At 44.9% G+C, this 15,658-nt stretch overlaps 1 protein-coding gene across 1 annotated transcript in view; it reads right to left on the bottom strand.

Moving 5' to 3' along the window:
• LOC140388566 (ETS domain-containing protein Elk-1-like) overlaps nucleotides 1-9,983 on the bottom strand; it is a 156,558-nt gene extending 146,575 nt beyond the window's left edge. Inside the window, exon 1 of the mRNA XM_072472972.1 lies at nucleotides 9,852-9,983. The gene's annotated coding sequence lies outside the window, so the exon portion shown is untranslated. The remainder of the gene's footprint in view (nucleotides 1-9,851) is intronic.
• Nucleotides 9,984-15,658: the final 5,675 nt, after the last annotated feature.

The following is a 15,658-nucleotide window of genomic DNA, read 5'->3' as shown; positions in this document are numbered from 1 at the left end:
CTGACAAGTTTTTTTTTGTCAGCTCAAATACTCAGGTGTCAAGAAGGGTCAGGTTCTAAGTGAAATGCTTGATTGGTACCAATCATTTTCGTCGACAGTAACAGCTTGCAATTTAGAAGCGATAGAGCCCCATGAGTCAGACTTCGGTCAGTTATTCATAATGCAACAATGTGAATTATCACCCCCTCCCCCAGTCCCCCTCTTTTTATTTCACAGACATTTGCTTGACTTTGTGAGTCATTGCAAAGTACAAAACGACTGTCTTTGAATGCAGGCAACCTCCCGGCTGCCAATCAAGTTAAAAAGATTTATAAGAAAACAGCCAATGCCGAAAATAATCAGAAAGAAATGCTGGAAAAACACTTTACATCTATCCACCACTGAAAAGGGGACTGACAGACTCCTATTTCAGACCCGGGTCCTTTCTCACAACCCAATCCGAATGAAACATCTCAAGCTAAAATGGGTAATCTTGACTTTTCTCTTTTTTACGACCATGTTCGATCCACCTGTACATTCCAGCGTTTGCTATTAGAAAGGTTCATCTTTTTAACAGTTCAGGAAGCTGTGTGGCGAAACGGTTACTATTTTTTTTTTTCAAAAAAAGAAATGTTTCTAACCTTCATGAATCTGTCCCTTATCCAGACGTTCGCTTTCCAATCTGTCAGCTGACTCTATGTACAGACCGCACAATGCCAATTCTTTATGTCACAAAATCGATACAGCGCAGAAGTAATAGCATACAATTTACAAGCAATGTGCCACGAAGGGCGTCAACACTGGAAGACAGACTGATCTGTCAGGAATATCACAGAAACATAACTTTAAGAATCAGAGAAAGACATTTCAGAAGGAAGTCCGGAAGCACTTTAGCAGACAAAGTGTAATAGAAATCTGGAATTCTCTTCTCCCGAAGCTGTAAAGTTTTCAAGCGATGGTTGTATATTTTTTTGTGAGGTGAGAGTACAGAGGGATAAGAAGCTAAGGTAGGTATACGGGGTTTGGGGCAGATCAACCATGATCTGATTAAATGCCAGAGAAATCTGGGGGGATTTAAATGCCGGCTCCTTTTATTATTCTTCCAGGGAGCAGTTTCACTTTTGAGATCTTTTTGATAATTTTCTGACAAGTTTGTTTTAGAGATGTCTCTGAAACCTAAATTAAATTCATATAACATCTGCTTCCAAAGAAGGGAGACCATTTAGCCCATCTGGTGCATTGCCCATTGAATGATTCCAGAGGGTTTATCTTTCCCTCCACCATCTGACCAAGCCCATTCCAGACGCTGCACACTCATTATGTACATTCTGATATTCTTTTAACAGTTTTTTATGTCCCTCGGTTATAGTGTAACATCAAAATTAGGTTTTCCAGATTTCTCTTTTCTGTTCCGCATAGTATAAACCTCTACAAGGAAGCCCTATGTTCACCTTTGTTCATGGTGGTAGAATCATAGAATAGAATTTATTGCAGAAGGGTGCCATTCGACTCATCGAATTTGCACTGGCCCTCGGAAAAAGCACGCTACTTAAGCCCACACATCCACCCTATCCCTGTAACCCAACCTAACCTTTTGGACACTAAGGAGCAATTTTCTTTATTTTTTAAAAATATTTTTATTCTCCTCCTTTTTCACATTTTCTCCCGCATTTACACCCATCAACAATAAACAATAATCAGCAACAGATATGTCAATCCCCATAATAACAACGATCCCATCCTCCCACCAACCCCCAAACATCAGCCCACATGTTTACATAAACAAATGACAAAAAGGAATCAAGGATTACCCATAGTCACCCTTAATATACACAGCCCCCCCTTCCCCCCCCCCCCATCTCCCCCCCCCCCCCCAACTAATGTTCGATGTTATCCAGTTCTTGAAAGTGCATAATAAATAGTGCCCATGACTTGTAGAACCCCTCCGAGCTTCCCCTCAGTTCGAACTTAACCTTCTCAAGGGTCAAGTATTCCAACAGGTCCCCCCGCCACGCCAGGGCACTGGGTGGAGAGGCTGCTCTCCATCCCAGCAGGATCCGCCTTCGGGGATCAACAAGTCGAAGGCTATGATATCTGCCTCCGCACCTGTTTCCAACCCTGGCTGGTCCGACACCCCGAATATGGCCTCCCTGGGACCCGGGTCCAGTTTCACACGCACCACCTTGGAAACTACCCTAAACACCTCCTTCCAGTACTCCCCTAGCTTTGGACAGGACCAAAACATATGAACGTGATTAGCGCCCCCCCCCCCCCCCCCGGCAATGCTCACACACATCCTCTACTCCCTCAAAAAATCGGCTCATCCTCGTGAGGTGCGCTCTATATACCACCTTCAGCTGTATCAGCCCCAACCTCGCACATGAGGTGGAGGCATTCACTCTCCGGAGCACCTCACACCAGACCCCCTCCTCTATAACCTCTCCCAGCTCTTCCTCCCACTTTGCTTTGATCCCTTCCAGGGGTGCCTTATCCTCTTCCAAAATAGCTCCGTACACTGCTGACACTGCCCCCTTCTCCAGTCCCCTTGTCGTCAGCACCTGCTCCAACAATGTGGAGGCCGGTTCCTCTGGGAAGCTCTGTATCTCCTTCCTGGCAAAATCCCGAACCTGCATGTACCTAAACACTTCTCCCTGCTCCAGCCCATACTTCGCTTCCAGCTCCCTCAATCCTGCAAACCGACCCCGAAGAAATAAATCTTTTAGCGTCTTAATCTCCCTCTCTTCCCATTTCCAAAAACTTCCATCCCACCTCCCTGGCTCAAATCTGTGTCTCCCCCAAATCGGCATTTCCCTTGACCCTACCCCCAACCTGAAGTGTTGGCGAAACTGCCTCCAGATTTTCAATGAAGCTATTATTACCGGACTCCGAGTATTTCCCCGGAGCTATCGGGAGCGGCGCTGTTGCAAGTGCCTTCAGCCCCGACCCCCTGCACAAACTCTCCTCCATTCTGACCCACTGAGAATCAACCCCTCTGACCCAGCTCCGCACCTTCTCCACATTCGCCGCCCAGTAGTAGTACAACAAGTTCAGGAGACCCAAACCCCCTGCCTGCCTTCCCCTCTGTAATAGCACCTTTCTTACTCTGGCCACCTTCCCTCCTCATATGAATGAGGTAATCCTTCCCTCAATCTCTCTGAAAAAAGCCTTTGGCAGGAAAATCGGCATGCATTGAAAAATAAACCGAAATCGTGGCAACACGTTCATTTTAACCGCCTGTACCCGACCCGCCAGTAACAGAGGAAGGCCATCCCACCTTGCCAGATCGGCTTTCACTCTCCCCACCAAACTAGTGATGTTGTACCTGCGAAGCCTCCCCCACTCCCGGGGAACCTGCACCCCCAGATACCTAAAGTGAGACCCTGCCCTTCGGAATGGCACTAAGGAGCAATTTAGCACGGCCAATCCACCTAACCTGCACATCTTTGGACTGTGGAAGGAAACCGGAGCACCCGGAGGAAACCCACGCAGACACGGGGAGAACGTGCAAACTCCAGACAGACAGTCACCCGAGGCCGGAATTGAACCCAGGACCCTGGAGCTGTGAGGTAGCAGTGCTAACAACCACTGTGCCACCGTGCCACCCATGAATTTGCTTTGGTCAGTGGTGTAAAACACACGCTAGCAAATTGGCTGCCTAGTTTAGATTTTAGATTTATTGTCACGTGTACCGAGGTACAGTGAAAGGTATTGTTCTGTGTACAGTCCAGGCAGATCGTTCCATACATGAAAAACATGCGTCATACGATAAATACACAATGTAAATACATAGCAGACATCGGGTGAAGCATACGGAGTGTAGTGCTACTCGGTAGAGAAGATGGATGGAGAGATCAGTTCAGTCCATAAGAGGGTCATTCAAGAGTCTGGTAATAGCGGGAAAGAAGTTGTGTTACCCTAAACCCATGTTTTTTAAATTCAATTTCCCTTCACTCCCAATATTCTGCATTAGTTGCGAGTAAGGTTGCACACTCACTTCAAAAAAATACAATGAAGATGCTGGCATTACAACAACAACTTGCTTTTATATAGAGCCCTTAATATCCCAAGGCACTTTGTTCAATTTACTTTTTCATGGGATGTGGGTGTTGCTGGTAAAACCGGAGTTTGTTGCCCAACCTGATTGCCCTTAAACTGAGTGACTGGCTAGGCCATTTCAGAGGGCAGTTAAGGGTCAACCACATTGATGTGGACCTGGAGTCACATGTAGGCCAGACAAAGGACATTGGTGAACTAGATGGGGTTTTACAACAGCCATGGTCACCCTTGCTGAGATTCCAGATGTTTGAAATGAAATGAATGAAATGAAAATCGCTTATTGTCATGAGTAGGCTTCAATGAAGTTACTGTGAAAAGCCCCTAGTCGCCACATTCCGGCGCCTGTTCGGGGAGGCTGGTACGGGAATTGTTTTAATTAATTGAATTTAAATTCCACCAGTTGTCATGGTGGGATTTGAACCCATGTCCTCAGTGTTCGGATCCTGAATGAGAACCCAATTATTTGCAATTTGTAAAACTATGGAAATGTTTCTGCACCGCAGGAGTGATAATACTGACTGACCAATTAGGTATTTTTCTGTCAAAACAAACTTTAATTTAATCACAGAATTAACCACATTAACAACAAAGAAATATATTTACAGTTAACAGTTACAACAGTTCTTAAGTAAAAGATGAAACCTTAATTTACTTCTTAAACCTGACACTATATTCCAATTAAGCAAATATATATTATATACAACTCGTGAATAAAGTTAACAACCAGGGTTTTACTTGCTTTTCCCTGTGCAGAATCTTTGGAGCGAGAACCTTTCAGGACCAAACTGAAACACCTCTGTTCAGATTAGAGTTTTAGTACTGACTGACTCTTCAGACAGACCTGGCTCCTCCCATTAAATGCATAAGCATAAGGCATTCTTTTATCTCTTCTCACAAGATGTCCCTTGACTTGTTTAGTCAGGACCAAACACAAAACCCCTCATAAATTATCTACACCCCAGGGGCACTTCAAACCTAAATAATATTCCATTAGTTAGCTATCTGCAAACACATAAATGGTTCTAAAATTATATTAGCTGAACACTTCACCTGCAAATTCTTCACTTTGAATTATGAATCCAATTTCCGTCAGGAAGTTCTTACTGAATCTGTTTCCAACACCATTTCCAACATCTCACTTTTACGGCACCTTAATCACTACTTTAGCAGTCATACTGTCTATATGCAGCTTTAACTCAGGTTTTAATAACATTACTGCAAAAAAATATAAAATATGACAATATATTTCATTCATCACACCTGATAAATTCAGCCAGGTTTCTAGATTACCTATCCAGGGACATTACGATTATGTCACTGTCTCCCCATGGGAACATTATAAAATGAAATATAGCACCCAGCGACATAAGGAGGAATTAGGCCCAACAATGACAATCTTGGTCAAGGGGGTAGGTTTTAAGGAGGGTCTCAAAGGGGGAAAAAGAGATAAAGAGGTGGAAAGATTTGGGACAGAATTCCATAGCTTATAGGACCTGGCAGCTGAAGACATGGTCGCCAATTGTAAAGTGATTAAACTTGGGGATGCTCAAGAGGCCAGACTTAGAGGAGCAGAGATATCTTTGAGTGTTGTGGGGCTTGAGGGAACTACAGAGATGCAAAGAGGCGAGGCCATTGAGGGATTTGAAAACAAGGATGAGAAATAAAATTGAGGCATTGCTTGACAAGGACTCAAACTAGGTCGGGGAACAAAGGGCGAACAGGACTTGGTGCGAGCTAGGACATGGGCGGTAGAGTTTTGAATGATGAGGGTAAAATGTGGGAGGCTAGTCAGGAAATAAAAGGGATTCATCCTATTTTGAGGTTGGGGTCGAAAAACGATTGGAACGGAGCATGGGAACCTTTAGCCCAGTTCATGTGTGATCTGAATATATTAGGTGCTGATGCACAGGATGAGTGAAAACATTTCCCACTCACCTACCTTAAAAGCACAACATATACACTAAAAATGAAAAAGAAAAGGCATAATGTAACACTGTACTTGTGAATACAGTCTTTGGTATGAAGTATATAAGCAAAATCTGACTGAGTTTAATTCACACTCTCCATGTGTCACAGCAAGTCAAACTCCAAATGAGTCATATTTGCCATCTTCTGCAACATTCACGTCCACTTCAATCTAAAAGCAGTTTTCTTGGAGATAATTATAATCAGCTCATCGTGATGAGATCACAAAAGAATACATACAACTCAATCCAGAATGATACTGAACGTAGATCAACATTTAACTGCAATGAAAATATGAGCATGTCGAAACATTTTGGCTCCTTCAAAGAGGCACTGTAGTATTGATGGCTTCAGTATCGTGACACGCGCACGGTTGTTGGCTGAGACTCCCAGTTGGCAGTCAGAGAATACCTCGCCCTTCTTTGAGCAAATGTGCTGACTTTTGATGAAGATTTTGAGTGTGTTAAGTTCAAGTGCTAATTTTTGGTACGCCTACTTATAAATAGCAAACACACAACAGCGCAGCTCGATGAGTACAGTAGTTTGGTGGTTATGGCATTGGGCTAGTTAATCCCAGGGGTCGTGGCAGGCTATGGTACTGCAATCTGGCAATATGTAGACTGGTAAAGTGGCCATGAAAGCTATCTGATGGTTATAAAAACCTAACTACATTCTACGGGCGTTGATCAAGAGGAGGAGACATGCCAATAGGTCCAGCTTACAGGTAAATTCAATTGTTGGGTGTCTGTTCATCCAAGCTATGGCCAGCACAGTAGCACAGTGGTTAGTACTGTTGCTTCACAGCGCCACAGACCCGGGCTTGGGTCACTGTCTGTGCAGAGAATGCACGTTCTCCCCGTGTCTGTGTGGGTTTCCTCCCACAAGTCCCGAAAGACATGCTTTTTAGGTGAATTGGACATTCTGAATTCTCCCTCTGTGTACCCGAACAGGCACCGAAGTGTGGCGACTAGGGGATTTTCACAGTAACTTCATTGCAGTGTTAATGTAAACCTACTTGTGACAATAATTAATAATATTAGATTCTGCCACAAATACCCCTCAATTATAAGTGCATTCATTTTATTATTTTTCTCTCTGGAAATCTGCTGTAATCAATTTTTAAAAAATTAATCTCTGATTTTCTCCATTTTATGTATAGGTTCCACTTTTAACACAAGGACACCCCTATTAGTGCCTCTCAAACGTGTCTGTTCACCAGTCACTACAGCTTCCCGGTCTTTCTTGTGGGGAAATGACCGAGCCTTCACTTTATGCTGGAAGTATGGCAGACGTCATGAACTCGTTACATGATGAAACGCAGAATCATTGGCTTTTAAATATAAAAGGAGGCCATTTGACCCATCAAACTAATGGCAGTAATTTGTTAGAACGCAAAATTACTGGGCCGTTGAATATGCTCAAGGCTGAGTTAGAGAGAGTTTTGATATATAAGCTAGTCAAGGTTTCTGGGGTGTGGGGGGGGGGGGGGGTTGCAGACAAAAACATGGAGTTAAGAACACAGCCAGATCAACCGTGATTTTATCGAATGGCAGAGCAGGTTCACATGGCCGAATAGCCTACTCTACTCCTGCTCCTAAATCCCGTGTATTCCAAAATTAAATCCCACTGCCTTGCATTCTCCCGATCACCTTTTATTGTCTGTCCGCTCTTCTCCGAAAGCAAGCAATGATGCCAGCCTCGGCTATTCCTGATAACAATAAGAGTTCAGTAACCACAGTAACCAGAGGGCACAGGTTTTTGGTACTTAGCAAAACATTCAGAGATGACTACAACCTGGAATGCGCTGTCTGAAATGGTGTTGGAAACAGATTCAGTAAGAACTTCCTGACGGAAATTGGATTCATAATTCAAAGTGAAGAATTTGCACGGTGATAGAGCAACAACCGAGTGTGTGCGATTAATGGATAGCTCGGCCAAACAGCTAGCATAGGTATAAGGGGCCAATTGGCTCCTTCTGTGCTGTATCATTTTATGTTTCTATGATGACTTGTCTAATATCTAATAAGATTCCTATAAATATATTTATCTGCTTTCACCTTGCTTTCCCAGTAACAGGTTTAAATTTATGATCACTTGTTACTGATTACCCAACTGGGGGTTGGGGGGGTGGGGGAAGTAGAATTTTCCCTGTCCATCAAAATCTTCCACAATTTTCAAACCCCTTACTAAATCGTCTCTTATCCTTTTGAATGCAAACAGCCTCAATACCAAAACCGCTCTCCATTATTATTGTTACATCTCTGGCATCATCATGGATATGAATTTGTGAAATGTTTATATCCACCAAGCCAACTGCAAATCTTTGACAAAGAGTCATCCAGACTCGAAACGTTGGCTCCTTTCTCTCGCCACAGATGCTGTCAGACCTGCTGAGATTGTTCAACCTTTTCTCTCTGTGTTTCAGATTCCAGCATCCGCAGTAATTTGCTTTCATCAACTACAAATCTTGGTCAATCAAGCACAAGCGACATAATCCAGGCGGGCATGAATATTAGTACCACTGCGCCAGTCAATTAGGTGGGGCGAAACTCGTGGCTTTAATTTACAGATTCTCCAACCATATGATCTAAAGTACAACAGCCTCCCAATAAACGCAGGACTATGTCTAAAGCAAAATGCAATAAGTGGAGGTTAGCGACATAATGCAAATTATGTGCACCAATCAATCCTAGTCACTTACTTATTAAAAAATAAATTTAGAGAACCCAATTCTTCTTTTTCAATTAAGGGGCAATTTATCGTGGCCAATCCACCTACCCTGTACTTCTTTGGGTTGTGGGGGTGATACCCAGGCAGACACGGGGAGAATGTGCAAACTCCACACAGACAGTGACCCGGAGTTGGGATCGAACCCTGGTCTCAGCGTTATGGGGCAACAGTGGTAACCACTGCACCACCGTGACGCCTGAATCCTACTCACTTACAACAGTGCAACCTCCAGGCATGATTGACGGGGAACTTTTACCCAATCATCCCCATCCTGCGCCAGCTTCACAGTGTCATTATACGCCACTAATCTGGGATGATACTCCAATATACAGTACTGGGTGCTGCATTGTCTGCCCTGTGAATAATTTGACCAAGATTCACTCTGCCTGGACAGCAATACATTAAGATTGCACGGTATTATTCTAAGAAGGTAAAGACCTTTTCCAGTGCCCCAGCTAATGTTCCTTCTTCAACCCCAAAAATAAAACATTAACCAGTTATTAATTTGATGAGATGTTGCTGGCACAGATTAACTGTTGGTATTTACCTATGTGAAGCACTTTGAAACATTTCAATACCATAATAAGGAACTTTAAAGCATTACGGTCGATTAAGCCAAAGCAAAGGAGGAAATGAAAATTAAATGTAAATCACTTATTGTCACAAGTAGGCTTCAAATGAAGTTACTGTGAAAAGCCCCTAGTTGCCACATTCCGGCGCCTGTTCGGGGCTGGTGGTACGGGAATTGAACCCGCGCTGCTGGCTTTGTTCTGCTTTATAAGCCAGCTGTTTAGCCCACTGTGCTAAATCAGGATGGTCTTAAAAAATGAGCATAATGGTGCGGTAATCAAGGAGGGAAAATAAAGTCACATCAAATCACAGAGAGAGTTTGGTTAAACAATCAAAGTCAGATCACTGTCTCAGACCGGACATGTCTCTCCAGCTCGAAGCACTCAATTTAAAAGCAGGCAGCCTTTAAAGGAAACATCTCAAAACATAAGCTACAAAAGGATTTTATGTAATTATTATCATACATGAGCCATGGCTAGTCGGCTAACTACAGAATACCCCAGAGTTTTCTTGAGAATGTTTTTTTTGTTGTTGATGAGCAACCAACTTACCAGAATTCAAGTCCTCAATGAATGGAAACCACTGCGACTCACACAATCAGGCCAGTGTTCAATGGTACAGATAATCTTCTCCATATCCAGGAAGTGAATAATTTGCGCTAACAGCTGCTGTGTGTACTGACCTCTCTCTCCCGCTCTCCAGTTTACACTTTCACCTCGCTCTTATTTCACAATCATTTCAAGATTGCGATTTAAAGTGGCAGGGTGAAACTGCTTTCTGGATTTTGAGCAATTACTGGAGGAAGAGACGTTTCCAGAAATACGCTGCTGAGAAAACACAGAAAGCTCCCCATTGTCCCACACAACCTATCAAATACGTCTCTAAAGAAAATAATTTTACAAGAGCAAATCCTTTCTGAATTATCCTTTGGGTCCTTAACAAAAGTCATGTGTCAGGCATTGAAATTTGAGCTCGTCATGAAAAGTGCAAAACAACATTTGGCCGGGACATGGTTTCATTCGTTTCTGTTTACTCCCCCCCCCCCCAAAGGCCCGAATCATGCTGAAGTGAAGTTCAGCAGCACATTTGATACCTTTCCAAAGGTGGGTCTCAACAGTGAGCGCTGTTCAACCACAAAGGCACCACAGCTGAGACAGTCTTTGCTTTTCCCAATGTCCACGCTTTGCAACAGGCGTGGCGGGGTAAGCAATTAGGAACAAAATCTTGAGCTGAGTTGCACCCCTCATCACAGAGCGCCCCACCCAACACCCCTTCCCTAACCGAGGGGCTCTGAACAAAATCGTAGCAAATCCAACTTGGCCCAGGGCGGTACGCGGCACAGTGGTTAGCACAGCTTCCTACGCCGCTGAGGAACCTGGGTTCGAAGCCCGGCCCTGGGTCACGGTCCGTGTGGAGTTTGCACATTCTTCCCGTGTCCGCGTGTCTGCACAAAGATGTGCAGGGTAGGTGGATTGGCCACACTAAATTGCCCTTTAATTCGGCAAAAATAAATAATTGGGTACTCTAAATTTATAAGAACAAAAATCCACCTTGGCCCTCGTTGAAATAAAAACAGAAAATGCTGGAAATACTCTCTAAAATGCGCGACAGCAACATCAAGTCTTCTTCAACAGCACTTTCCAAACCCACAACCACTTAGAAGGATAAGGGCAGCAGGCCCTCGGGCCACCACCATCCGCAAGTTCCTCTCCCAGGCACACACCATCCTGACTTGGAACTATAATCGCTGATCGTTCGTTGTCTCATTTTCTTCTTCTTCTCTTGGCTTCTCCCATTTTACTTGGGGTCGTCTCAATGCTGGTTGATCACCTTTCTCCATCTCCTCCCGAGAGTCACCCAATACTCCTCCAATCCCGTTACGTTAAAGTATCTCGCCACTGCATTTTTGCACCTGGCCTTGGGCCTTCCTCTTCCCCTTCTACAGTCACTCACCTCGCCACCCACAATAGATGACCATACCACTTCAAAATCGTCTTGGCCACTTTCTTCAATGCTCCCACAATCTCCACTGCCCCCCCCCCCCCCCCCGATGTGTGTTGACTGCTGATTTTGACCTTTTTCCGTACTCCACGCTTCCATCCCAGCATCTGCATCTTATTCATAGAATCCCTACAGTGCAGAAGGAGGCAATTCGGTCCATTGAATCTGTGCCGACCCTCCAAAAGACCACCCTACCCAGCCCCCCCCCCCCCCCCCTCCGGCGCGCACGCCCTATACCCACTGTTATGGGCAAGGCTTTTCAGAACCCCAAAATGTATCATGGAGTTCAACCAACCTCTCCCTTCAATGGATTTCTTGCTTTCCCGAGCACACGGATTTTTCCCTAGGCGTGGGATTACAATTATGGACACGTGGGGTTTTAAACACAAAACACTTTATTCCACGAACTCAACTTAACATCTTAAATAAACATTGGATCTCTTAACACCCCTTACTTCAAAGATAACTCAGAAAATATTGCAACAGTAAATAATTCCTTAAAATGTTCCTTCAAACTTCCAAGAGACTTAACACCTTTCAGAGACTGTCGCAAACTGGCTTTCTACTTTTAAACTGCTCTCAGCAAAACCAGCCAGGCACTTTTTAGCTGCTCTCAGCAAAACCAAACTGCAAAACTTGCAGCTCTCTGGAAACACACAGACACTGCTTTTAAAACTGAAACTAAAAACCTGCAAAATGGCTGACCTGAGCTGAGCTCCACCCACTCTATGACATCACTGTTTTCTGAAAGGTACATTGCTTAAACATCCAGTTCTTAAAGGCACTCTCGCATGACACCACCTAATTTTTGGACAGGAAGGGGCAATTTAGCATGATCAATCTACCTAACCTGCACATCTTTGGACTGTGGGAGGAAACCAGAGCACCCGGAGGAAACCCACGCACACACGGGGAGAAAGTGCAAACTCCACACAGACAGTCGCCCAAGGTTGGAATCGAACCCGGGTGTCTGGCGCTGTGAGGCAGCAGTGCTAACCACTGTGCCGCCCCCAATTTATTAGTACTATGTCATTGTTCTTCTCTTCTTGATGTTGCTCAAGTCCCTGCACCATGGCTGGTCATGTCGAGTTTTCCTTTCAGTGTTACTTTTCTATGACATAACTCGGCACTACACGTCTTCCAATTACTCCAACCAGAGTCGTTCCTTCACTGTCGCTGGGTCAAAATCCGAGAACTCCCTCCCTAACAGCACTGAGGGTGTACCTACACCACATGGACTGCAGTGGTTCAGGAAGGCAGCTCACCACCACCTCCTCGTTTAAAAAAAATAATTTTTATTAAAATATCAACAACAAAATGTAAAAGGAACCCAATAGAATTAAATGCAAAACAAATCAACCTAGTGCCCTCCTCCCCCCATACATAAATAATAAATTAACATCCTCCGAAACACATAGCAAACATAACAAATATATACACCAAGGGGAGAGATATCCACTTGAAATCCCCCTCAGATCCTCCAGTATAGACAAAAAAAATAAATAGAACCCCCCCTGCCCCCCACCCCCGGGTTGCTGCTGCTGCTGACCATTGTCTACCGTTCTGTCAGGAAGTCTAAGAACGGTTGCCACCGCCTGAAAAACCCTTGCACCGATCCCCTTAAGGCAAATTTCACCCTCTCCTATTTAACAAACCCCGCCATATCGTTGATCCAGGATTCCACGCTTGGGGGCCTCGCATCTTTCCACTGAAGAAGAATCCTTCGCCGGGCTACCAGGGACGCAAAGGCCAGAATACCGGCCTCTTTCGCCTCCTGCACTCCCGGCTCCTCTGCAACCCCAAATATTGCGAGCCCCCAGCCCGGTTTGACCCTGGATCCTACCACCCTCGACACTGCCCTCGCTACACCCTTCCAAAATTCCTCCAGCGCTGGGCATGCCCAGAACATATGGGTGTGGTTTGCTGGGCTCCCTGAGCACCTAACACACCTGTCCTCACCCCCAAAAAACCGGCTCATCCTTGTCCCGGTCATGTGCGCCCTGTGCAGCACCTTAAACTGTATGAGGCTGAGCCTCGCACACGAAGAGGAAGAGTTCACCCTCCCTAGGGCATCTGCCCACATCCCCTCCTCGATCTCCTCCTCCCACTTACCTTTCAGCTTCCCCCACCGAGGCCTCCTCCTGCATCCACCACCACCTTCTCAATGTCAATTAGGGATAGGCAATAAATGTTGGCCTAGCCAGTCACACCCACATTCCACAAATAAATATTTTTTAAAACATGGAAGTGGAAGGTAGAAGTGAAAGGGATGATGGTTCATGGTAAAGGAAGATGATAATGAGGCCAGGCTTGGAATAGGAGTTGGATTCAGAGATGTAAAAGTTTACAGCAGAGTACCTGACAGGAGGGAAGTAAACAGGTGAAAGGGGCCATTGAATGAACAAAGTTAAGTGGACTCCAGGGTGCTGGTACTCCATTGGCCATGTTCAGATGGAGGAGACTCCACCCTCAACACAGATGCTCTTCGAACGGCTGTGTGGCAGCCATCATCCATCACCAGCTCCTGCTTTCGGCAGGGTGAAAGTTGGTTAATCTCAAAAGTTAGGGCCGGAAGACTGTGAAGTTCAGCACGGACCCGGCTATCAAAGCAGGCACCTTTCCGTGACACAGAGCGGAGTATCACCTCAGGTGATGGCCACTAGCTAAGCCAAAAGGGAGCTGGCACCAAGGGGAGAGATATCCACTTGAAATCCCCCTATCATTTCCGTTATCTGCATTGCGGATCGTGGATAGAGATATCCATATTCTGCATTTGCAGATACTGCTGGAAGTAAGGCTGATGGCAAACTCTACCTCTTACTGAATATTCCACTATGTACAATTCCGACTTAGCATGAGGCTCTACATAAAACTCTCTCTCAGCATACTGTTTATCATATATCACTGATGATACATTTATGTATTTGGATGAACCCTTTATACTACTTTGCTCAGTGTAACTAAGAGTGGTGGAACCCCCATGAAAATGGCCCAGCTGCTGTTGACAACACTTCCCCCAGGGTGTCCACAGCTATGGGAAAATCTAAGGACATTTGGGATAATCTCCTCAGAAACACGTGCTCCATTCTTCCTAAGAGTATATTATTTTATTCCAGGAGGTGCCAATGAGCCCACCTTGTTGCCTGTACAGTATACAGAATTGAGTTTGCTTTTTTTTGGGGGGGCGGGGCAGTGGGTACAGGACTATTTATGGCACAGGTTACATCACCACATGGCAGAATGATGAAGCATGGCAGAGTTTTTCCAGCTGTATTCCTGGATAAACGGTGTCCCTTTAACACCAAAGCTTCAGGGAGAGCTATGGGACAGAAAGGGCAAGGTGTGAACACTACATATTTTCATCACTAATCAAATGACTCCCCAACTTTTCTGAATCTTGGAGAATGTCAAATAAATACTGCGAAACGTCAAGGAAATACCAGATGAATCCGAGACGGTCAGAGTTAAAGGAGAGCTGTCAGAGACGGTCAGTTAAAGGGAAGGTGCCAGAGCTCAGAGTTAAAGGGGGAGTACACAAACAGAGTTAAAGGGGAGGTACCAGAGGGAGGAGAAATTGAAGGGGAGATGCCAGAGACACTCGAGACTTAAAGAGAGTGAATGGGAAGAGGATATCGAGTGCATGGATTTAGAAAAATGAAGTGATTTTTTTTTTTAAGGAAATGGAAGCGAATTTCAAGGTAGTTTGAGGGGTGAGTCTGAAGACAGGTAAATCTACAGAGAATGGGACTTTAAAATTACAAAATTGGTAGTCATTAAATGTTTAATGGATGAATTTGATGACTTGGGGTTAGAAGTGGAAGAGGAAGAAATTCAACTGTTCACATGCCACAAAGGGTGGCACTATCAGAATACATGCCCAAAGACGTCAACGAGAGATCCAGGGACTTGGAGCTCACCGGAATGAAATGAGCAAGGTACAGATGCCAACTTGGTGTTCCGATTCAGCTTCCCGATTGAGAGCATAGGAATTTTGGCCTGTTAAGCCGGCTGTAGGGGAGAGGGAGGAGGGGCTGGGGAGAGTTTTAAACAGTGGGGCTAAGCACAGGCTGGCAATGACCTGTGGTATACGTGTGTGTGACCAAGTGGACAAGGCTCACCAAGGAAGACACCAGGCGCATGGAGAGACTTTGCAGGAAGATGCAGGCATGGGAAATGAGCGCACCAACCTCCTAATAAGCCACCTACTCTTCCCTTCAACTACCACCTGCCCCCTCAAGTAGCAGAGTCTGCAAATTGTACATTCGACTTATCAGCCATCTGAGAACTTGTCAAACTGGAGTAGAAGCAAGTCATCCTCGATCCTGAGGGACTGCCTAAGAAGCGTCTGTTTGTGCAG

The sequence above is a fragment of the Scyliorhinus torazame genome, chromosome 13 (genome assembly GCF_047496885.1).
Source record: "Scyliorhinus torazame isolate Kashiwa2021f chromosome 13, sScyTor2.1, whole genome shotgun sequence".
Lineage (NCBI taxonomy): Eukaryota > Metazoa > Chordata > Chondrichthyes > Carcharhiniformes > Scyliorhinidae > Scyliorhinus > Scyliorhinus torazame.
The sequence above is the reverse complement of the archived record's forward strand: the minus strand, read 5'-3'. Positions and strand labels throughout refer to the sequence as shown.